Source organism: Cryptomeria japonica, chromosome 7 (assembly GCF_030272615.1).
Source record: "Cryptomeria japonica chromosome 7, Sugi_1.0, whole genome shotgun sequence".
NCBI classification, from domain to species: domain Eukaryota; kingdom Viridiplantae; phylum Streptophyta; class Pinopsida; order Cupressales; family Cupressaceae; genus Cryptomeria; species Cryptomeria japonica.
In genome coordinates this window covers 141,289,789-141,314,154 of record NC_081411.1, presented here as the reverse complement: position 1 = coordinate 141,314,154, position 24,366 = coordinate 141,289,789, and positions in this window count along the sequence as shown.

The window sequence follows — 24,366 nt, the reverse complement described above, 5'->3', positions numbered from 1 at the left end:
ATAAATAATTAAATAAAGTTAAAATTATGTAATATATTTAAAAATTTAGTCTTGATATACCCCTGAAGGTGTGTCAAGTTGCATAGGTGTCAACAAAAAATAAAATTGATCAAATGAAGAAGTTGATGTGCTCATAGCTATCATATAAGCGGAATAATTTCACTATAAAAATACATACATGTTAAATACTTTTCATATGTTCATTAAAAAATACGTGCTTGAAATTTATATAACTTAAACATAAATATAGGTCTATATATTGAACATCAACACATAGATAATCTATATACCATGTGATCTCATTGGATGCTTTATGTGCACCTAAAGTGGATGCACCATGACCAAAGGCATAATATAATTGATTATAAATCATACAAAAATGAGGTGTCAACACACATGGAATGGCACTAGGACCAACTCTACCAAATTCTCCTCCATGGTCATGTCCACTAACATCAGTTGCCATATTAGTGGTTTGATCATTGAGGTTAGCAAGAACTCATTCAATGCTCATAATGTTGACACCATTGAGCATTTTTGAATGGTTGTAGGAATATTAGTACGAGGAGGATTCAAAAGAGGATGAGTAGGAATGACTCAATTGGGCTGAACCCATGCCCATAACCTTTTTTTGTCGCATGCCACTACCAATATACTCAAATGATTTGAAGTTAAAATGATTAGATTTTGTTAGAGTAGATTAATTTTTACTTTATGCTTAAGTTTAACTTAAAAAAATTGATATTTTTAAGCGTATTAATATTTTTTTGATATAGTTGTCATGTAGCTTAGTTTTACCTACTCCCTACTACCCTTGCATCTCATGAAGTCATATGTTATTGTGTGCTCTCCCATCTCTCTCACATTTATCTTTATTAAAAATTATCATGTACATTAATTAGCCTCTCAAATACACGCTCTATTTGATAAAATATTTTCTCTCTTATTGTGAAGGTCAATTCACTATTTATGTTCCTAACATTGGAGTCGATACTCATGGTATTAGAGTCTTCTTGTAACATCTCCTTCCTTTGGGAGTATTCATCAGCCTTCTATTTGAAATTAGTTTTAGGAAATTTTTGGTTTGTAGTTAAGGAATTTTTCCTTATATTAGTTTCAGATCCAATATTTATCTCCTAGTGATTTTATGATTTTAGTTGCCAGTGAATTTTCTTTTTGAAATTTTTTTGTTTCGCCTCTATTGGTTGATCCATTTATACTTTGGTTAGAGCCATTTTTATTTATTTCTACTTGTGTATAGTCCTTAGTTTGGCACATCACATGGTTTTATTTGAGCCATTTGAGTTTTTCTAGTGAGATTTCTCTCTTTAGTGCATCGATTTTGAAGTTAAGATCGAATGATGCAATAGAGTTTAGAAGATCATGTTTTTTGTTCTATCCACTTTCATATTTATTTGTGAATAAAACAGTAGTTGCAGTTCCTAAACTACTAAATTAAACCTTCATTTAGATAAAACATTTTTTTGTTTTAGTGTTTTTTGTTTTTCTATTTTATTCTCCTCATCTTCATTAGGGAAGTTTGGAGTCTATAAAAGAAGCATGTTAATGAATTTAAGTCTTTCATATGTAATTCATTTTTTGCAATCTTTCAACCGAATATTGTTTTTATTTGTGTCTTGTGAATTTAATTAATTTTATCATAATCTTACATTTGGTATTAGAACAAGTTGCGAGATTTTTGATTGTGCAGGTAGCAAGGCTAGAGCAATAGCTAAATCTCTAGATGGCTAATGGAAAAGATTTCGCATTTCAGCTTCCATTGTTTATTGGAGAAACCTATGATAACTGGAGCATCAAAATGAAGACCCTACTTTTATCCCAAGATCTCTGGGAACTAGTGGAAGGTGGATACACAAAATCTATTGATCAAAATACATTAAATACATGGACACCAAAATAGAAAAATCAGCTGAAAGAAGATAGAAAGAAGGATAACAATGCTCTTTTCACCATTCAATCTGCCTAGGATGTGTCAATCTTTCCTCAAGTTTCTAGTATGAAAAAATCAAAGGATTCATGGGAGGCTCTACAAACTACATACCAAGGTATAGATAAAATCAAATTGGTAAGACTTCAAACTTTTCAAAGAGAATTTGAAAACTTGAGGATGAAAGAATATAAGTCTATTCATGAATTTATTGCTAAGACTCAAGGTATTGTGAATTAGCATATCACTCAAGGTTAATCTATATCAAACTACGAAATTATAGAAAAAATACTGAGGTCTCTTCCTGCCAAATTTGATTCAGAAGTAATTGTTATTGAGGAAAGTAAAGATCTAACTAATTTCAAAATTGTAGAATTAATTAGTTCTTTGCAGTCTCGTGAAGAGCTTGTGTAGCCTTCTATGGAAATTTTTGTACAAGCTTTCTAGCCTTCAAATCTCCTCCCTCTTACACTACTAAATTTCAAAGTGAATCTTTTGGTAATAACAAAGGATGACATAGAGGAAGAGGAAAAGGAAATAATAGAGGAAGAGGACAAAGTTCTGTTGATAGGAGTATATTGTGTCAATATTGTGAAAGATGTGGGCACTATGAATATGAGTGCAAGAAAAAGAAAGTTTACTTCAATAATTCAAGAGATAGTGATGCAGAAGAGTCTTCTGACACAAGGAATTCTACATTCTTTGCATGAAATTTGGCAAAAGAACACCAAAAGGATGTTTTCTTCTTGCACAATGACTGCTCAAATCAAATGACAGGTAAATCTAATTTATTTTTCAAATTAGATGATTCAATGAGGAGTAAATTTAAATTTGGTGACGATAAGGAGGTTGATTTAATGGCTAAAGGTGCCTTGAAGTCAAGACTAAGCAAGAAAACACTACAAATATACTTAATACTTTCTCTGTGGTAGAGTTACAACATGGTCTTTTGAGTATATGACAACTTTTAGAGAAGAATTATAAATTTATATTTGAAGATAGTTGTTGCAAAATCTTTGATAAATCTAATAATCATTATCTTGTAGCAAAGACATAAATGACAAAGAATATATTGTTTCCTCTCAAATTAGTTTCTAGTTTGTTGCGTGTTCTCATATCTACCATAGATGATTCATGGTTATGGCATCAGTTATATGGTCATCTAAATTTTCAAGGGCAAACTTTGTTGAATAAGAAGAATATGGTGAGAAGTCTTCCTCCAATCAAGGCAAAAGAAGAAGTTTGTTCAGGGTGTGCACTTGGCAAGCATTGTTGAGATAGTTTTCTGGTGAGCAAATCTTGGAGAACCAAATATCCTCTAGAGCTTGTGCATGTTGACATATTTGGTGACATCCAAGTGCCATCATTAGGTAAGCACCTTTATTTTTTGATGTTCATTGATGATTACTCTTGCTACACAGGTTTATTTTTTGAAGAAGAAATATGAAGCCTTTGCATGCTTGAAGGATTTTAAAGCAATGGCTAAAAAGAAGAGCGGGTATCCTATAAAGATACTTATAACAGATAGAGTGGGAGAGTTTACTTCAATGATTTTGCTGATTTTTGTGTTAAGAATGACATATAGAGAGAGATTACTACCACATATACACTTCAACAAAATAGTATTGATGAAAGAAAGAAACATACCATTATGGAAATGGTACGATGCATGCTGGAAACAAAAAATCTTCTAAATGTTTTTTGGTGAGAAGCAATTGTGACCACAATATATATTCTCAACCATAGTCCCACAAAAGAAGTTCAATATCTCACTCCAAAGGAATCCTAGAGTTGTCATAATCCTTCAGTGGCTCGTCTTCGAGTCTTTGGATGCTTGGATTATGTGCATATTGCATATCAAAAGCGAAAGAAGTTAGATGCCAAATGCCAACTTTGTATCTCTGTGGGCTCCTCTACTGCAACTAAAGGCTATAGATTCTATAATCCTATGACAAAGCAATGGATAGTTTGTCAGGATGTGATTTTTGAAGAAGGGGGAGTATGGCAGTGCAAAGATGATGTGCAAAAAAATCTATCAATAATAATAAATATGGAAGATAATAGTGTTCCTCCTCCTCTCCCCACAAGCTCAAGTGGAAGTTTCAACTCTAGCTCCAATTCTCCAAGCTCACCTAGTTCTCCAAGAAGAACAAACTCAAGTGAAGATTTGCCTACACCATCACCTCCAACATCAATTCCAAGAAAGGTACAGACTTTGTTCGATATTTATTAGAGGAGTGTCAATATAAGTCCAATTGTTAATTTTGCTTTGTTAGTATAGTTAAAGGTGAACCCTCTATGTATAAAGAAGCAATGGAAGAAACCATATGGGATAATACTTTGAATGATGAGTTGAATTCTATTCATAAATATAATACTTAGGGATTAGTTCCACTTCCAAAAGGTAACCAATTGACTAGTGTGAAATGGATATACAAAGTGTAATATCATGCAGATGGTTTAGTAGAATGACATAAGGCAATACTAGTTGCCAAGGGGTTTGCACAAACTCGTAGAGTGGATTATGCAGAAATTTTTTCTAATGTGGCTCGACTTGATACAATCAAGATTATACTGGCTATTGTTGCACAATACAAGTGGCCAATATTTCAGATGTATGTGAAATCAACATTTCTTCATGGTTAGATAGATGAGGAAGTATATGTGGAATAGCCTATGGGTTATGAAGTTCTAGAAAAACAACACTTAGTCTACAAGATGAAGAAAGATCTTTATGGGTTGAAGAAAGATCCTCCTGTCTAGTATGCAAGTATTGACAGTTATTTCATGAAGAAAGGATTGAGCAGAAGCGACTCAGAGCCCACCTTGTACATCCAACATATTGGGAATGATATTCTCATAATTTTCCTCTATGTAGATGATTTTATTTATATAGGTAATAGCACAACTCTCATGGAGAAGTTTCAAGAAGAAAGGAAACAAGAGTTTGAAATGCCATTTTTGACACTTATGCACTATTTTCTTGGTGTGGAAGTACAACCAACATCAAAAGGTATATTTATTTCCCAAGCCAAGTATGTAGGTTATTTATTGAAATTTAACATGGTGGCCTACAAAGTTCTTGCAAGGACCATAGCCCGGTGAAAAATTAACGAGGAAAGATGTTAGTCCCAAAGTTGATGCTACTCGGTAGAGTAGTATGGTTGGTAGCCTCATGTACCTCACAAGTAGTAGACCTGATATTATGCATGTTGTGAGACTCATCTCTTGATTCATGTAGGAACCACATGAGTCACATTGGTGGGATGCTAAATTTTTTTTGAGGTATGTGAGTGGTACATAGAATTTTAGAATTTAGTATTCTCCCATTGACAAGTTTGAACTAGTTGGTTACATAGATTCCGATCGGGCTGGTTCAATGGATGATAGGAAATCAACATCTGGTTATGTTTCTCATTTGGCTATGGAGTTGTATCGTGGAGTAGTAAGAAATAGGCAATATTGCCTCTTTCTTCATCAGAAGAAGAATACATGGCAGCTTCATCAATAAGTTCTTAAGAAATATGGATTAGAAGGATATTAACAGATTTATATTTAGTTCTGGAGCATCCAACCATCATATATTATGATAATTATAACACTATTGCCATGACCAAGAATCTTGTATTTCATGCCAAAATGAAGCACATAGATATCCAACATCATTACATCCGTGACTTGGTTCAAGATGGACAATTAGAGTTGTAATTTTGTCCTTCATCTAAACAAGTTACTGATATCTTCAACAAAGCTCTTCTAGTAGCCACCTTTACTACTTTTCGGAATAAGTTGGGACTCACCTCCATTGATCATTCAGGGAGAGATTAAAGATAAGGTCGAATGATGCATTTGAGTTTAGAAGATCATGTTTTTTGATTTATTTTCTTTCATCTTTATGTGTGAAAAAATAGTAGTTGCAGTTCCTAAGCTACTACGTAAAACCTTCATTTACATAAAACAGTTTTTTGCTTTATTTTTTTTTATTTTTTTGTTTTATTTTTCTCATCGTCATTGGAGAAGTTCAGAGTCTATAAAAGACAACTCTCTGTAACTATTTTAAGTATGTTAATGAATTCAAGTCTTTCATATGTAATTTATTTTCTGCAGTCTTTCAGCCAAATATTGTTTTTATCTGTTTCTTGTGAGTTTTATCAATTTTATCATTATCTTTCATATTTGTCTTGGCCAACGAATTGCTTGTGTTTTGATGTAGCGATTCCTATTATGGTTAGGTTGATGTTTTAGATTGAATTTTATCATCATCTTAACCAGATCAATTAATATTGTCCTGACTCTTCTTTTGGCTTGCACATTCTAAACTATGGTTTGTAGTGTTTTATTTTTTTAACCTATGATTCTACTATTAGAAGCAACGCCAAACATTTCGCAAAAGCCCATGTATTCCTTTGTCAATGTTCTCATCATCGGGATCTTATAATTTATATGAGCGATGGTTGGAGCTAGCTCCTCCTTTGTAGCCATATATTTCACATTTTTCGTGGTTGATTATGGGCTGATCTCCTAGTTGCAGATTCTAGGCAGATAGTCAGTTTGTTTACAATCCATGTATCATAGGATGGACCTGTGATAAGATCATGATTGCAATGGTTCATTATAAGTTTCTCTGGAGGGTGTAATATCTTATTAGGGAATGGCTTAAATCACAGACATTAAGTTCATGTTTTTATACTTAAAAGTATTAAACATTCAGACTTGGCTGATATTTTCTAGGCTTAATATGTTGCTGAAGGTGTGAGGTCACACTAATAATACATTTCTAGGCTTAAAAGTATTAAACACTTAGAGTTGACTAATATTATTTAGAATTATTATGTTGCTTAGTGTGTGTGGTTTAAGGCTGATCCCTTATTAGTTGCATACCATTTTTTTATTTCAATCAAACTTTGATAGCCTTGGCTGTATCCTTTGTAGAGGCCTGTGTGTTCTGCACTTAGCCTTTGTGGGTTTTTGATTCAAGATGCTTTGATTGGGTTGTTTGTAGTGTGAGATAAGTTGTCAATATTATCAATTGCATTTGTCAGACCATTGTTAGCCAATATATTATTTCATTGTTTTCAAATTTAGAAATTTCTAAAGTCTTCTACCATATATATTTTAGCTTAGGGTTTCTGGCCTCATGCATTTATTCATTATGGTAGATCCCTAGAGATTAGTATTTAGAACTATGGAGGATTTTTTGTACAACATTGTAGGCAAGTTGTAGTTTTTTAGCTCTTTTATAGCTCACAACTCCCTTGATATATTATGTTAAGATCATGCCTTTGTTAGAGCTCTCCTCACATGCACACATGGTGTAATCTATGGTTCAACTTTGGCATCTTCAGTGGTCATTTGTTTTCTTGTGTCATGATGACCATGGTTTGTGACTTGGAATTACTATTGGTCATGGTTTCATATCGACCATCATCCTGTCCAACTAATTTTTTCAACAAATTAAGGTTTTTATCCTCATAGGTCATATTATCTTATCAATCATTTGGAAGTTATATTATTAGTGATGGTTAAATCTTTATTTTTTAGAAGAACCATTATAATTCATAATGTGTGTTTCATTCATTGTGGAGAGGAGGATCTATACGCAATGGAGTGATTTTATAATCACTCATCTTAGTGAGCTTAAGTTATTGTCATATTTTTATAATAATGTTCCTATTTCGGGCACACCTTGTTAGATTAGTATTTGAAAAGGCTTTAGGTATTAAGTTTTTAGAGTTGTGTTTGATAATGTAAATAATGACATTCAAGAGTTACTTAAATTCACTTTGAGTGCCTTCATGCCATTTAAACTCACATTCAAGAGTTATATAGTGATCATGATACTCATCCATTCCTTGATTACCCTCTTTTTTATTCTAATGTACCTCTTCATTTTTTAAAGAAAATGACCAATGTTTGTGATCCCTTAAACATTTTGAAACTTTAGATGAGGTTACAGTTGCTTCAAAGGCTCCTAATTCTCTATCAAAGGTAGTTGATTCTATTTAAGTAGAGAATTTTATCATTTATAATAGATAGGATTATCACTATATTCCTATTTTGATTTCTATTCGATAGAGATTGGTTCTTTGTTTCTAAAATCTCACATTTTAGATTTGGGGGACCTATTTGAGGGGTTATCTCTCTTATTTGATGATAGTTGTGGTACAATTATTGTCTTTTTTTTACTTTTAAGATTGTTCATAATCAGTTTCTATCGGTTCATTATTTGTCACCTTCTATTGTGTTTGATCATGTACTTGATTGGTTTGCGGCATCAACTTCCGATTACTTGGCAACAATGAACACATGTGCATATTTTAGAGGCAACAACACCATCCTACATTGGTATTTTTCTTCCTACTAGATCTTATCTACAATGGGAAGCATTCCTACATTTATACTTAGTTTATCTTATTCCAAATGGGAGATGTGTTGTTTATACAAATTCTTACCTTTTCACTTATATGTTTGAACTACTACCTCTTGAATTTTGAATAAGTGGAAAATCTATCTAGAATTTAACTTAGATCATTTTCTCATGAATCTTCCATAAAAAGTGTTCAAAATTAGGAATATTAAATGTTAGCCCAAATGCATCAATGTTAGAGTAGAAATTAGAAAAAAAACAAGAAAACTCATTCTTTATTTATTTTGTCAAGTATATAAATGAAATAATTTCAATTTTTTCCTATACTTTGTTAGGATATGTATAATTTATAAATTATGGTATACATGAAGGAATATAATTCTTATTATGCTATATAATCATTTTTGATAAATTAATTAATCTAACTAATTTGTTGATTATATTTTTTGACATTATAAAATTTTCATAATCCATTTGACTAAAGATGTTCTAGCATAATTTTCCACATGCAAAATATCAAGAGGGAATAGATTGTGTTTTAGATCCATACCTGAGTCAGATAGATTCATACAAATTTATCCTTGTAAACCCTTAATATTAAATTCAAACTACAAAATAAGCCCACTATTAAACATAAAATATTTGGCCATAATTTGTGCAAAGTGGAAATCTAATTTTTTGTAGAATATCAATATTATATTACACTTTTTAAGACAAGTTGGGATGTTAAAATATTGTATAACCAAATAAGATTCAACCACATAAAAACCCAAATTATGCAATTAAAATTTACCATATACCAATAAATAACCTAAAACATGCAAATCACAACAAAAGAGAAAGATGATACCATTCACATGCTTAGTAGGGTTTGATCTCTATTGTTTCCTATCTCCATTAATCTTACTTGATATGGTTGCTTTTAAATTTTGTATTATGCACAAGAGCCAAATGAAGAATGAATTGTGATTGTTTAAATTGTTGAGTGATTGATCACATTTGTTAGTTGATTGCATGCATTAGGGTTTGGAAAGGATGAAAGGATTTTCTTATATAGAGAACACCTTAAAAATAGAGGGCTAGGATTAAGAGGTGAAAGGATAAATGGTTGGCTTAGATTAAAGGTTAGGTAAAGGAAATTATAAAAATAACTGGAAGGTGGTTAGAGGAAAATTGAGAGATGAACAACAAGTGTCATGGAGGGAAAACGCTAATGAATTAATTAAATTAATTAAATATTTATTTAATTAATAGAAGAAGTGGGACCTCAATTAAATAAATAAAATTTTGGGGAAGGATAGAAGGGGATAAATTAATTAATTTGATAAATAAAAATCTTTTAATTAACAGAAAGATTAAGATGAGATAATTAAATAAATTTAAAAAATTCAATTAGCCTAGGACAATTTTAGGTGTCTACAAAAACTTATATCCTTAGGTTTTCTTGATAAGTCTTAATAAAATTGTAAATAATTTGTTAAGCAATGTAAAAGTTATGCCACATTAAAATGAAATGAAAAAGTAAATTTTATGGGAAAAGGGATAGCTAAAGAAAAAATGAGAAAATTTACTCTTCCATGGTGTACTGGATAAAACTACATTTCTATCAACTATTTGAGCAAGAAAAAAAATGTTGATTACACACACACACACACACACACACACACACACACAAATATTGCCAATTTTTGTAAACACTCTAAGTGGCTTTACAATATTATAATCTACCAACCACTACAAGAACCTTTTATGAATGATAAGAAATGTTGGTTTGGTTTTTTGACTTAAAAACATCATCTAGTAAAAAAGTTTAGACATTGATCTCTTTTTTTATTATAAAATTTATTAAATTTTCATGTAATGGTAAGAGAAATGGTAATGGTGGGAGAGTGTAACATATTTTGTGAATTAATCATTCTAAAAGGTCTATTATGAGTGGTAATATATGTGTATTAAGCTAGTGACATCACTTAATTTGTGGAACTCAAGTATATTGGATCGTCATTATAGTTGACATCATGTAACTAGTTGTTTTGAAGGTTTGTGAAACTTAAACATAAAAAAAGCTATTGACTATTTGTTGAACTTGTGACATGATTGAGAGGAGTGGAGGAAGTGAATTAGTCCATATCTACAATATTGTAATCTATCAAATTACAAACCATTAGAGTTATCATGTATTAGCTAATAATTATTTATATAATTATTAGTCTATTATCCTCTATCCTTAAGCTAAACTTAGGAATTTAATAATATTGTAGGTATTTAATAATTATCCCTTTAGGGTTTCTTTAGGGTTGCACACCTTTATGGTTACTAATATCCTTTTATAAGGTTTGTATTGTATTTTTTCATTATTCCCTCTCTAAATGATAATATTCTTTTCTTCAGAGCCATTATTGGATTATTGTCTCCAATCTTCTCTTGTGACATGTATTTTGCTTGTAGGTGCTCTTGGGATCTCTAAAGTTATATTTTTCCAACTTCTTCATGGTATCAGAGCCTACATCCAACCACTTCCGTTGCCGCTGCCACCCAACCCCCAGCCACCACTTCTAGTCGACAATTGTCCACTTCCGGTCACCACCGCCTAGTCATCGCTACTTCTAGCTATTGTTGCTTCTAGTCGACCACCATCGCCCACAGCCTTTTAGGAAACCCCTTTTTTGACCCTTCCCACTTTTCCAACTGACGGTCTTTTTTTCTGGGAACCTTTTTACGGATGAAGCTTTTTTTCATGCAGTAATGGAATTTTACCAGGCACCGGATTTTTTTTGTTGCATTTCTTAGGCGACCAATTTTTTCCCCATAGGTAGGGAATATTATGGGAAATTTTTTTTGATGTCAATGGTATGTGTAACTTTCATGGCATCTGTGACCCTCTGTGTGCCCTAAAAAAGGGATATTTTTGTTTTGGCCATAACTTTTTTCAGCAAACAAGATATTTTTGGAAATCTAGTTTCATCTACTTTCCTGATTTGTGGGTTTAATCATCTGGTTTTTCTTCTAGTACATACTATAGCCTTTTGAAGTCAAAAGTAAAACTTTCAGTCCTGAGCCTATAAATTTTCATCAATTTCTCTGATTTTCATGATTCCAATAGTGTTGGGATGTTGTTTCAGATCTCTTGACAACCATCCATTCACTTTTTCTTGATTTTACTCCAAGTATATTTTATTTTGTTTTTTGTGTTTTCACACTTTGGCAAATTACTTAGACATTTGAGGTCTTGGAAACTTCTCGTTTGGGTGGAATAATTTGTTGTTGGTTGTTATTTATGTATTTCCATCCTTTTGTGTTCTTTAAGAATTATATACATCATTTTGTAAGCATTTGTTTTTTTGTAAGCACGTTGAGATAAAGTGCCACTATGCCTTGCATTCTTGGGATCTTGCACATTTTGTGCCTTATTGTATTTGCACTACATTATAAAGTGCCATGGGGGGTTTGATGTTTGCCTTTGTTTTCAATCTACCTTTATCACATGAGTGTTCCTTCTATGACATTAGCCTCATGATGTGTATCAAATGAGTGTTCTTTCCATGACCCTAGCCTTTATATGTGTTTCTACTTTCTGCTACACTCTTGTTGTTCCTGGTTCTTCGTCATGCAATTTTTCTTGGCATTCAGTTTCAATGTACTTGTCACCTCTCCCTTGTCAAGATTATGGGGGGGTTTCTCCTGTTGGTTGTTGATGCTTACTTGGTTCGTTGGAGTAAACTCTTTCATCCCTATTTTTGGAGACAAACTTCCATCTTCGATTGATCATCTCTTCAGACTTTGTTTTGTTTGCCATCTGTATCTTCAAGTTCAGTTGTTTTCCTTTGGTTTCCATTGGATTCAAGTAGTGTTACTTGAGGGAACTCATGTAGATTACAGTCTTCTCTACCTGATCATCTTCTATTTTAGTGGAGGTTCTTTAGATCAACAATTATTCTTCGACAGTGTTTGTAGGTTCCTCATGCTTAAATGATTCTTCAACTCTTCTTTTGTTCCTATCTTTTGGAACATTCTTGTTTGAAGGCTTCTTCAGTGCTTCACTTGTATTCCATCTCTTTTTGGAGTAGCATTTTTTCCCACGTGGTTTTCTCTATTTCTTCGGTTTATAGAGATTTGGTTGTGATTGTATACATCATCAGGCTTTGTTGTTGGGACCCAAATTTTCCTTCATCATGTAGTTGCATTTTTCTTCATGCATTTAGTTTTTATCTACTCCCTAAGTTCATCTTAAGGGGGGGTGTTAGAGTTATCATGTACTAGCTAATAATTATTTATTTAATTATTAGTCTATTATCCTCTACGCTTAAGATAAACTCAGGCATTTAATAATATTGTAGGTATTTAAAAATTATACTAATTATTAAATACACATGATCCCTTTAGGGATTCTTCAGGGTTGTACACCTTTAGGGTTGCTAATATCCTCTTATAATGTTTGTATTGTATTTTTCATTACTCTCTCTCTGAGTGATAATTATGTTTCTTCAAAGCCATTATTGTGTTTTTGTCTCTAGTCTTCTCTTGTGATAGGTATTTTGATTGTAGCTTCTCTTGGGATATTTGAAGTTGTATTTTCTCAACTTCTTCACAAACAATATTTGACCATTCTACAACATTCCTGCAAAATATCAACCATTAACACATGAACACTAGATTTATGTGGACATCTCGTGCAGGAGCACCCCAACAATGAAGCCCCTTTTCCATTTTTCATGTTTGTTGTAATTGTAGACGTATAAAAATGACCATATTCCAAAATGAATATTTTATGTTCATTCCTCTATTTAGTTAAATTCAATTTAACTAAATCACTCACATTCCTCTATTTAATTAAGTAAATTATTTAATTTATTTAGTTAAATTCACTAGAACCCCTTTCATCATTTAAGTAGATCCCTTCTCTCTATTTTTAATTAAATTTACATTTAATTAAATAGTTCACCCCAAATTGAATAAATCTAATTTATTCAATTCCCAAATTGCAACCAAATTGAAATAAAGTAATTTATTTTAATTAATTCTATTTTCCCTCATACACTTGCAAAATCCTACATCTCCCACTTGCATCGTAAACACTATTTCCTAATTTCTCCTAGAATCCATCTAATCCTGATCAATTAACCCTAAACCTATCCATTATCCCTTTTCCCTAAATTTTGAAGAGGTCACTTCTCAAATTTGGAGTAAAGTCTTCAAAAGGCATTAAAGCCTTTATCCATTCAACAAGCTAACTTGTTGAATACCCCCAAATTTGGAAGGACTCTTACAAATTTGTCCCCAAAGTCTTTAACCATTAATGGTTAACTAACCCTTAGTGGCATAGTTAGAGAAATTTTGACTAACTTAACCTCCATGTAACCCAAGGGTCTCATCAAGCATTTATTGGTCTAACCATGGTTATTCCTTTATCCTTTGCACAAGAGTTTATCCTTTGGGTAAAAGCTTTATCCATTGGATAACCCTAACCTAACCTTAACCCTTACCTCTTAGGGTAACCATGAGGTCTTCTCAAGCATTTAATGCTTCCTACCTCTCCTCTCAACTAGCCTTATGTTGACAATTGTCACCATTTCATTGGTGAAAATCGTAAACATGGATTGACCACTTTCAAACTTGACCCTTGATTAACTCTTTCAATCCTGGCCATCCATTGCCCTATTTTCACTATAAATAGAGCTCTCCTTCCTCCATTTCAAGGATCCATGCAAGCTTTTAGTATCTCATTTATGCTCAATTTTAGCACATCTAGTCTCTCTTTGCAATCGGAATTAATCTAATAAACATTTTAGACTATTTCCTTTATCATTAGCTTAAATCATATAACTAGTATATCATGTTAGGATAGTATTACTACTAGTATTGTCATCTTATAGTCTAGTTTATTGCATTTGTAGAATCATGCATAGATAGGATGCATTTTCATGTTAAAATCAATCTAAAGCATCCCTCGTTCTTGTATTTGTCATCCATAAACCACTTTGGTCAATGATCTGAGAGAAAAGGCATTGGTTTGAGGGACCTTGTGAGATAGAGAACCATGGAACCAACCTTGGGAAGTTGAGTCATTCTTCATGACTCCATAACTTGCACCAAGAAGTCATGTTGGTGTGTGGACAAGTCTCTTTGAGCTTCACTTTTCACATTTTAAGTTTCATTGACCCGCTTTTCCAGCATACATTTCTGGTGCCCACCGTGGGGCCCTACCCCATCAATCAAATCGGTTTTAAAAAATAAGCCCTTTTGCAGGTACGCGGGAAAAAAGAATTAGCACATAGAGAACATCCCGTAGCACATTTGGTGGATCCTTTAACATGTCCTGCACACTGTTTAGTGCATGGGGTCTATCCTTTAGCACGTGAAGTCTTTACCTTAGTGCATCGACCCCACTAATCTTTTCCTATAGGTCTTGATGAGGGAGAAAACCAGAGTAGCACATCTGACACACAGTTTAGCGTGTCAGGCCTATCTGGTAGCGCATCCGGATTACATTGTAGTGCATATAGTTTATTCTATAGTGCATCACAAACAGAGGCAAAAACTAAAAGTTGTAACTGAGTGCGAAATTAGACTTGTTGAAGTCCACAAATTGTCTAACAATTTTCTTGCAGATAGGAGCTCAATTTTAGGACCATTAAGATAGTTTGGAGTTTTTACTAACTTAGGTAAGTTAGTTAAAAGTTGAACTTCTTTTAATTCTTCTTAAAACTGAAATCACATTTCATTTGGGTACCTAAAAAGAACCACAATAAAAAATCTTTCTTGTTTTAATAGGAGAAAAACTTTCCTTTTGGGTTATTAAAAAGAACAAAACAATCTTTCATTTTGCAAAAAGCTTTAAAAACAACCTCACCATCCTTTGGTGTTTAAAAGGATCAAATTGAAATTTTTGTAAAGTAATAGAAACCATATTTGTCAAAATTTAGTTTTCAATTAAAGAGGGAAGATCTTCCCCTTTTGATTGATTTCTTTTGTTGACCAAATATCGAAGTTTTCTTTTGTTGACCAGGTTCTTTTCCTAGATTAGAAAATCACTGATTTGATGAAATAAAATAAACACTATGTTTTTGTGGAGCAACATCTTCATATAGATTTTAACAAATCATTGCAATGAATAGTTAAAAAGAACACTTGTTTTCTTTGCTACAAAAGTGGAAGGTATATGCTCTCTCGTTAACTAGGTGATCAAAAATCTAGACTACTCTTACACTTTTAGTGCTTATTGCATTAAATCTTTTAGCAGGCCTACCTTCTCGAGGGGTTGAAAAACTCTTAAAGCTATTTTTAGCCGATGTGAAGGGAATGACCTAAGTGAGAAACAACTTTGAAGCCAAGTGTTCCAACCCACTATAATCAAAAGTGGAAAGTGACGAAAGTCCTTTTCAACAGTTGCACGCAATGATTAGCCTTCCCCTAGTATCCTTGAGATACGTAAAGCCTTTATTCTAAAGGTTAGGAAGTCTCCTTAGGGAGTTTATCACTGACATCCAAACATGAAGGTTGATTACAAACCTTAGCATAGAAACTTTGAGCCGAGTCAGTAACCAGACATCTGTAATATCATAGTGCAAGGGTGGGGAAGAATCCGCCCCCAAGATCACTCACCATATATCTCCCAAGATAACTACTCAATTGTGAAGCAATTCACTTTGGGTTAATTTCTAGCAAAAGGCAAAAAATGGGCACCCTCTAGGGGGTGACACGGTTGTTTGAGCTGATAGAGTATCGAGACTAGTGGGCTATGATATTGCTTATGACCTTTGAATAAAGAGTCTGATTGAAACATATGTTGTATCTAAACCTGTTGAATCATTCTGGATTTGAACACATCCTCGCAGAACATACACTTATTGTTTAGATTAAGCAAAATGGTTCTCTTTGGTGTCATGCTTTCATTGGTTACTTCAGAAAATCATCTATCAGCATTAAAAACTCAAGGAAAAAACTCCAAAATGGCAGAAAATAATCAAGTCAGGGCAGTTTAGCACGTAGCAACCATATTTTATTGCATAAAGTCTTAATAGTAGCACTTCACCAGAATCTAAAACCAACAGTGGCAGTTAGCACTTCCTAAAAATAGTTTAGCATGTCGAAGCATCAACTTAGCGCATGAAAGTTAATATTTAGTGCATAGAGTGTAACCAATAGCGCATCAGTGGCTCATATTAGCTCATAATCTTTTGAAATCAAAACTGAATAAAATTAACCAGTATAAACCAGTTAGTGCAGAGTAGGGGGCAGCATAGTGCGTGGAGTCTTTTCGCTAACATGTTGAGAACTTTCTGTAGCGCATAGAGTCTCTGTTTTAGCGCATCATTGAAATCACAAAAACAAGGAGCAGAACAAAGGTCAAATTGGAAAATTTTGAAAACATTTTCAGAAACTTTCTTTCATCAGTCTAAACTTCATCAATCAGAAAACCAAAAATAGAGTATCAAAAGCTATTTCCAAAGCAAGTTTCTCATCAAACAAAAGTTGTCCAAATTTGAAACTAGTCGAATGATAAACATATCCATCCTATCAAAATCAGGAAACATCATCACAAGTGGCAAATAGGTCCTTTCAATCAAGTGGATTTCTATCCCAAAACACATTTGTTTCAAAAATCCAAGTTGTCAAATCTAGTTTCCATATCGGGAAAGCTCTATTCTATATCATTTGACACACTTTGTTGTGAGGGGGCATCTAAACCTTCACTTTGATAAAGTAAAACTTGAGTTTCCAAAACAAGTCCAACTGAATCCAAAACAACTCAAAGGAAGCCATTAATCGCTTGTGCATGACTAATCCTCATATTTTGAGAAGAAAGAATATTTATCATAACACTAAGTTGAAGAAACAACAACCAAGTTCTTCAAAACTTTCCAAAAGAAATAAATTTTTATACATCAATTGTCAACTCTTCAAATCTCATAGAACATTCCTTCATCATATATGATTATATCTTCAAGATAAAACCAACGAATTTGATAAGGAACCTTTGAGGAGTAGATCATTCTATCAAAAGTTCGCATTCAATCAACAAAGAAAACATGGAGGAAAGATCAATCCATCATTCTTTCTCAACAAGTTCATCACTTATAACATACCAAGGTTACCACCACCAACTCCCGAATATTTCTAAAATACCTATTTTTACTCGCTCTCAATGAAACAAACAAAGCGAAACACCACCGGAATCAAGCATGAATCGAAGGTTATCCAATCCTTTTGAAGTTTCGCATCTAGAGGACCCTCAAATTACTTACAAGATCCTTCAAGAATATCAGGAAAGCACTTCATTTCAAAGGCTTGTGGAAAGACTCATGGAAAATGACAAAGAAAAATATCTCCTCATGCTCACAAGTAAAGGAGTTAAACTTCCAAAGGATTTAGACACAAACATTTTTGGAACAGGATCTTGATATTACAAATATCAAGAATGACAAAGAGAAGAAGAAGCCCATGACCCTGAACAAAACATACCTGACCAAACTATACCAGAACAGAATAAACTTGAGCAAAACATCCCGGAGCAATGCATACCATTCCACACACCATTTCAACTAAGAACTAATGCAAGGGAAGAATTCTTCCCTCAGTAAAATAATGCACCTTTGGTTGCTATTACTCAACAAATGCAAATGTTACAAAGACAAATGCAAGACATGCAACAAGGGACAATAGTACGGTATTCATTAAATGAAATTTGTCCTTATCCATTTGACAAAAGATTGAATATGGTGCCTTGTCCTCTGAACTCAGATGTTCCCAAATTTGACAAATATGATGGAAAAGGTGACCCCCATGATCATGTTCGAGAATTCTATACAATGAATCTCAAATTTTCTCATGATGATACCTATTTGATGAGGTTATTCCCAAGGAGCTTGGGAGGACAAACTGTAATGCCCTGCCAGGAAACCCCTAAAGGGTTTAAGTTATAAACACTCAAATAGAGTGTAAATATTTTTTTTTTTTAAATAATTTAGAGCGTTAATGAAAAATTACAACATTAAGATAGTTGAAGTTATCTCAATTCATAATTAGACACAACATTAGATACATTGGAGTTATCTGACAACTTAGATATCACAGCGGAAGGCTAAAACGATCCTAAGGAGTTTCCCAACGCGATTACATAACCTCACACCTAACTCAACTTGCGTCATTAGATCCATTTACTGGATATTTAAATTACGAGATAATGCATAGATCTTGATTAAATATGTGTTCAATGGTTTGACATCATATAATCTTAGGAAGCGTTCATTTACTTTGGGTGGTTAGGAGGCCATTGAGAGGTTATTTATTCAATGCTCTTAAATTCATAATTTCATTTAGAGGCCTCCAAATAGGTTCCAAGCGTTTAATATCATGAGGTTCATTCATTGGGATTAGGGAATCCGTTCACAATCGATGTCATCCTTTAATATTAAAAGCATGGTTAATCAGACAAGATTCATTCATTAAGGGTTAACTACAATTAATAGAGTGAGGCCCTTTCATTTGATTTCATGCATAGCCAACTAATGAGTTGCAGTTCTTATATGAAAGATAAAATGTGAGTAGCCATAGAATTCATTGAAGTTTTATTAATACTAATAAATGGACTAATTTCATTAGGGTGGATATGCATTTGGACACACGAGAGCATCCTCCAAATTAAAATATCGGTAGCTAGATGACATTTATCATTTCAAGATTATAATAATAAGATCATAGTGATGTTCTTCTATTAGGATTAAAATACAATTGTCTTATTGCATATCACTCTTTTTTTTTTGTTAAATGAAGTTAATATGAGAGATACTTTTACGAAGATTAAATGTATAAACAAGAAATCAATTATTTCCCATGTTTGTTCAATTTTAGCAATCATAAGGGATTCCTTTTTTTATTTTTTTATAAGGGTTATAACATGGATATCTAGTTGAGTCCACACAATTATCAAATTAATCTGGTGAGGGTTATTGGTTATAATTACAACGTAAATAACTAAATATATTCGTCCAACATAGAGGAATACAATTAACATGGCGATTTTCTTTTAAGAAGATAAAGTAAATACTTATATATGGTTTATTCTTTTAGATTCCAGCTTAGAAATTATAACATTAATTCTATCGTTGTTTCTCCTACTCATTTGTTCAATTTACATGCTTAATAACAAGTTAATCCAATGATCTAATCTAGCAAGATTCTTTCCACTATTACAACTTTTAATTCACATTCTCAAAATACTTTTTCCATGACTTTAATTACAGTATTTTAAATACTTTGCCATAATCATAATTTACAATGTATTATAAATCTGAGTTACTACATTCCTCAAGATGTCTGATTTTGTGCATTTGATTTAAAATTTGTTTCTTTTCCATCATACATTTATACAAGATAACAACCAACCATGATAATTTAAAGCATAAAACAAAGTAAGCTAAAAACATCGCATAACACAGATATGATCTCGGAGTTCACCCCTAAGGGGCTACATCTCCGGGTCTGCTCAACTGCAAGACCCCTCTGGCATTTAATATAGTTAAGAGTACAAATTTACATGTCTTTTACAATCCTGACTTTTAGGCGATCACAACCATACTACAAATGACCACTTCGGTCAGTAAATACATCTCTACAAGTTTTCCAACTAAGTTCACATAAATGTAAGCATTTCTCGTTCGGGTATTTTACTTAATCCTTAGATAAACATCACTGACATGTTGGTCTAGAACTATACACTAGTACCCCCCCAACGATTTATAAATCCCTTGCATATATATAAAACAAGTATATGTGAATCTCAATTTATATCTAACCAATTAAAATTATCGTCTAAACACTAAGGGTTAATTCACAGACTGTATTCGTTACGAAGGGACCAAGAAGCCACATATAATTAATATTATATGTTGATATAAGAAATTCCTAAAATATCCTTTATTAAATATCCACATTTAACCATAGTTTATGATTAGTAATTATTAATGCCAGTTATATAAATCAGAGTGTGGCAAAAACATATATCTCTATATGAGTTATCGAATTTTCAATATTCTAAATTCCATATATTATTTATTACTCAACTTAAATAATATTAAATAAATAAGGAAGAAAAGTCTAAATTTAAATAATTAAAAAAAAAAACCTCCATATAAAATCATTATAATTTCTTCCCCTTTTTTTTTTAATTATTTATTAACATATCCTTAATTTATTGTTTTATTGTTTTCTTTCTTTTAAAACAATAAAAAATAAATAAAAAATAAAAACTAATTAATAAAAAAAAATTTAAAAAAAAAACACAGTGAAATTGGGGTTACCCACGTGGAACACCACGTGGGCCCCCTTGGTAGCCACGCTACCATTGGTAGCGCTGCTACCAAATGGTAGCAGGCCGCTACCCTTGGTAGCGCTGCTACCATTTGGTAGCAGTTCTACCAGTGGTAGAGCTGCTACCAGCTGGTAGCAGTAGCTACCGTGGTAGCCATGATTCCTCCAAGCGATGGGGGGGGTCACAAAATATATTTTTTTTTTAAATTTTTTTTTTTTTTAATAACAAAAAAAACAGGCAACAAACAGATTTTTCTGGGCTGGAACACTTCCTGGGTTATAACAGATAAAAAAAAGAATACAATCCCCCCCCAAAAAAACCAACATTAATTTTTTTTTTTGGATTAAAACAGATAAGAAACCATTCCCTCTAAAATCCCAAATATTTATTCTCTCTCTGTTTTTTTTTGTTTCTTCTTTAGAATCAAATCCATGATTCTTAAAATGAGAAATGATAAAAGAAAGCAACATATAGAGATCTATATATTTTGTTTCCAGAATGTTCAAAGCAAAGGAATGGACAATATTCACAACTAGAACATAAAACCCAAATACCCAAATGGTTTTAATCTCCTTATCTACTTCTTTTTTTTACAATCTTGCCCCAAAATGACAAGATTCTCAAAAACTCAAATTGCATCTGAGAGTAATCATGGATATAACAGCAAAAAGAAAACAGCATATCATGAAGAACCAAATCCCTTTTTTTTACATCTATATTTTCTTATTTTATTTAGCAAAGATCAAAGGGAAGAGTAGAATCCTACCTCCAAATGCATTCCGGGAAGAGTTTTGATGATGAGCCCCCAAATCTGCTGCTCTAAAACTCCATCCTTTGTCCAAGGTCCCCAATCTCTCTTCCAAAAACCATGTTTTTCCAAAAAAAATGACCCAAAGCCCAGAAGCCCCAAAAACATTTCCCAACTAGTTTTAAAATGAGAAACCCTATTTTTGCCCTAATTTTCAATTTCGAAATTAGGCATTTATTTTTTTTTTTAAATAAAACAAATGAAAATCCAAATGGAAGTCATTCATTACCATTATCTATTACATCTTATTTGCTTTCCTTATTAAAATTAAAATGCTTCTATTTCTTATTGCGTTTTTAAATTTTAATTTCTCAATATAAATTTTTGGCCTACTTCTTATTTCGAAACTATTGACCAGGGTAAGGCATTTGATTAATTTAATTTTCTAAAAATCAAACTTTTATACTATATCGACTTTACAAGTAAAAGGAAATAATTTCATTTAAATAATAATAATTTACCCCTTTTTCTTCCAAAATGTGGAAATGAGTAATTTATTTCTATCTCCCAAATGACTTTAAAATTTTTCCTTTCTAAAACGCATAACTCAATAAATTCGTTATTTTAAAATTAGCTATTAAATTAACTCGCTATAACATAATAAAGCGACATTTTTAAAATAAATGACTAATCTAATGCAAGAGTCTTATTTATTCTAATTTCTCAACTACCAATGCGTAAATGTTACAAATGCGTAAATGAGCACACTAACCCAAGTTAAATACCTTAAGCTTGCTACAATAATAATTAAAGCAATCTCTTTAAATTAACGATTAATCGTATGGAAGAACTACCTATTTAAATTTCTATATCACTAATGTGCACATCTACTCATAAGTTTGAATTTAATACTTAGAACAACAAGCTTCACTTACCTCATGCAAGGCATGCAAATCGAGGAAGTCCTCCAAATCTCTTGACATGCATCCCAATGAAAAGCAAGCCCCACAAATCCACACCCGATGCTCACCTAACCATGGCTAAGGCAAGACGAGAGTTATATGACCACCAAATCCGAATTCTAAAGATGAAAGAGGCATACTCAACCTTGCAAATCCCAAAGGAGGTGAACCTTGCCCTAAGCAGTGTTGTACCTGCAATCTCCTGCACCCATGAATTCATACAAGCATGCATATACATATACATATTCAATGAAGGCGTTAGCTCAAGATTTATCACAAGGGTTAGGAACAATTACATTTACATGAGAATCGATGCAAAAGCACAATAATAAGTATGCACAGTTATTTATATTATCTAAACTACACATTTCACCATGGTTAACCTACCTTTCAAGAATGCCACATAGGAAGTCAATCATGGTCAAACGGGTTTTACAAGTCTAACTAGGGTATGGGCATTACACAAACAATGGAATGGTTACCCAAAATCACACCTCCTGTCAGATCATTCGATGAACTAGTCAAAAAATTCATAACTCACTATTCTTATAACATTCAACATGCTATCACCATGTTAGATGTCTGTAACACCAAACAGAAAAACAACGAAACATTCATGGTATTCCTTGAACGCTGGCGGCATATGGTTTCAAGATATCCTTGAGATATCCCTAAAAAAGAGAAAATGGAAATTTTCATCGACAACTTAAATAGTGAGATGAGTTATAGGCTCAAGCTCCAATGCATACCATCTTTCACTAAATTTATTGAGAATGCCATTCAAGTGGAAGAAGCATGTGTCAAGAAAGGAACGCTAAAATTCTTTAAAGAAGGAACAAGTTCATCCAACTACAACAATCAAAACAACAATAATTTGGACAAATCTAGTTTCTGGACCAGAAACAAAAACAATGGAATTGAAGGAGGCAATGAATTAAATGATCCAAATTCCAAGTAGCACGTACTCACATTATCAGGTAATCCTCAAGCTACAAATAATCCCAAAGGTGCTAACCTAGGAACTAACACTTATGCACTGAATACCAATCAAGATCAATTCAACACCAACAACACTAACAATAACACCAATGGAGGGCCTAATAACAATTCATGAGGTAACACCAACAATTTTCAAAAACGCATTTACACACCATTGGGGCAATCACTGGAGTCAGCATTCAGAGAACTCATGGTAAACAAAATTATCTCTTTGCCAGCAATCAGCAATCTTGAACCACAAATCAAACCACCTTGGTGGAATGACTCACACTTTTGTGATTTTCATCGCAACAAAGGTCATCAAACAAATGATTGTATGAGACTAAAAACATTGTTCAGGACGTGATTGATAGAGGTGATTAAATAGTTGATGGTCTCAAAATAAATGGTGACCATGGAGCCTTTAAGAATCCTCTTCCAAACTACAACAAGGAAGGAGCTTCAACCTCAAACTATACATGTGGAGCTTGTATCAATCACATCTACAATAACACCATTAATCATATATCAGCTATAGACAATCAAGTAAGCGTCATCACAATCAAAGATAAGCATGATCATGAATCTATCAACATAACAACCAGGGCTCAAAAATATGTCTTGAAGGGACATATGTCAACAATAAACACTGTACCCAAAATTCAATATGATCTAGTCAATCAACTGCGTAAAACTCGTGCTCAAATATCTATACTAGAGTTGCTATAACTTTTGCCAAAACACAAATACATATTGGAACAAGCATTATTAGAAACAAATGTACCTCAAGATCTAGATGCTGACAAATTCCAAGTCATGGTTGCTCATATAATAGGGCCTCATAATCTCACTTTTTCTAAGCATGATAATATCTCATTGAGCCATCCACATAATACTCCTCTCCATATTGAAGTCATAGTCTATAAACACCAAGTTAAATGAGTATTAATAGATGGAGGAGTTGGACTTAATATTTGTACCTTAAAACTTATCCGTGCATTACGCTTCTCTGAGGAGTCTATTGATCCATGCAAAAAGATTACTATAAAGGCA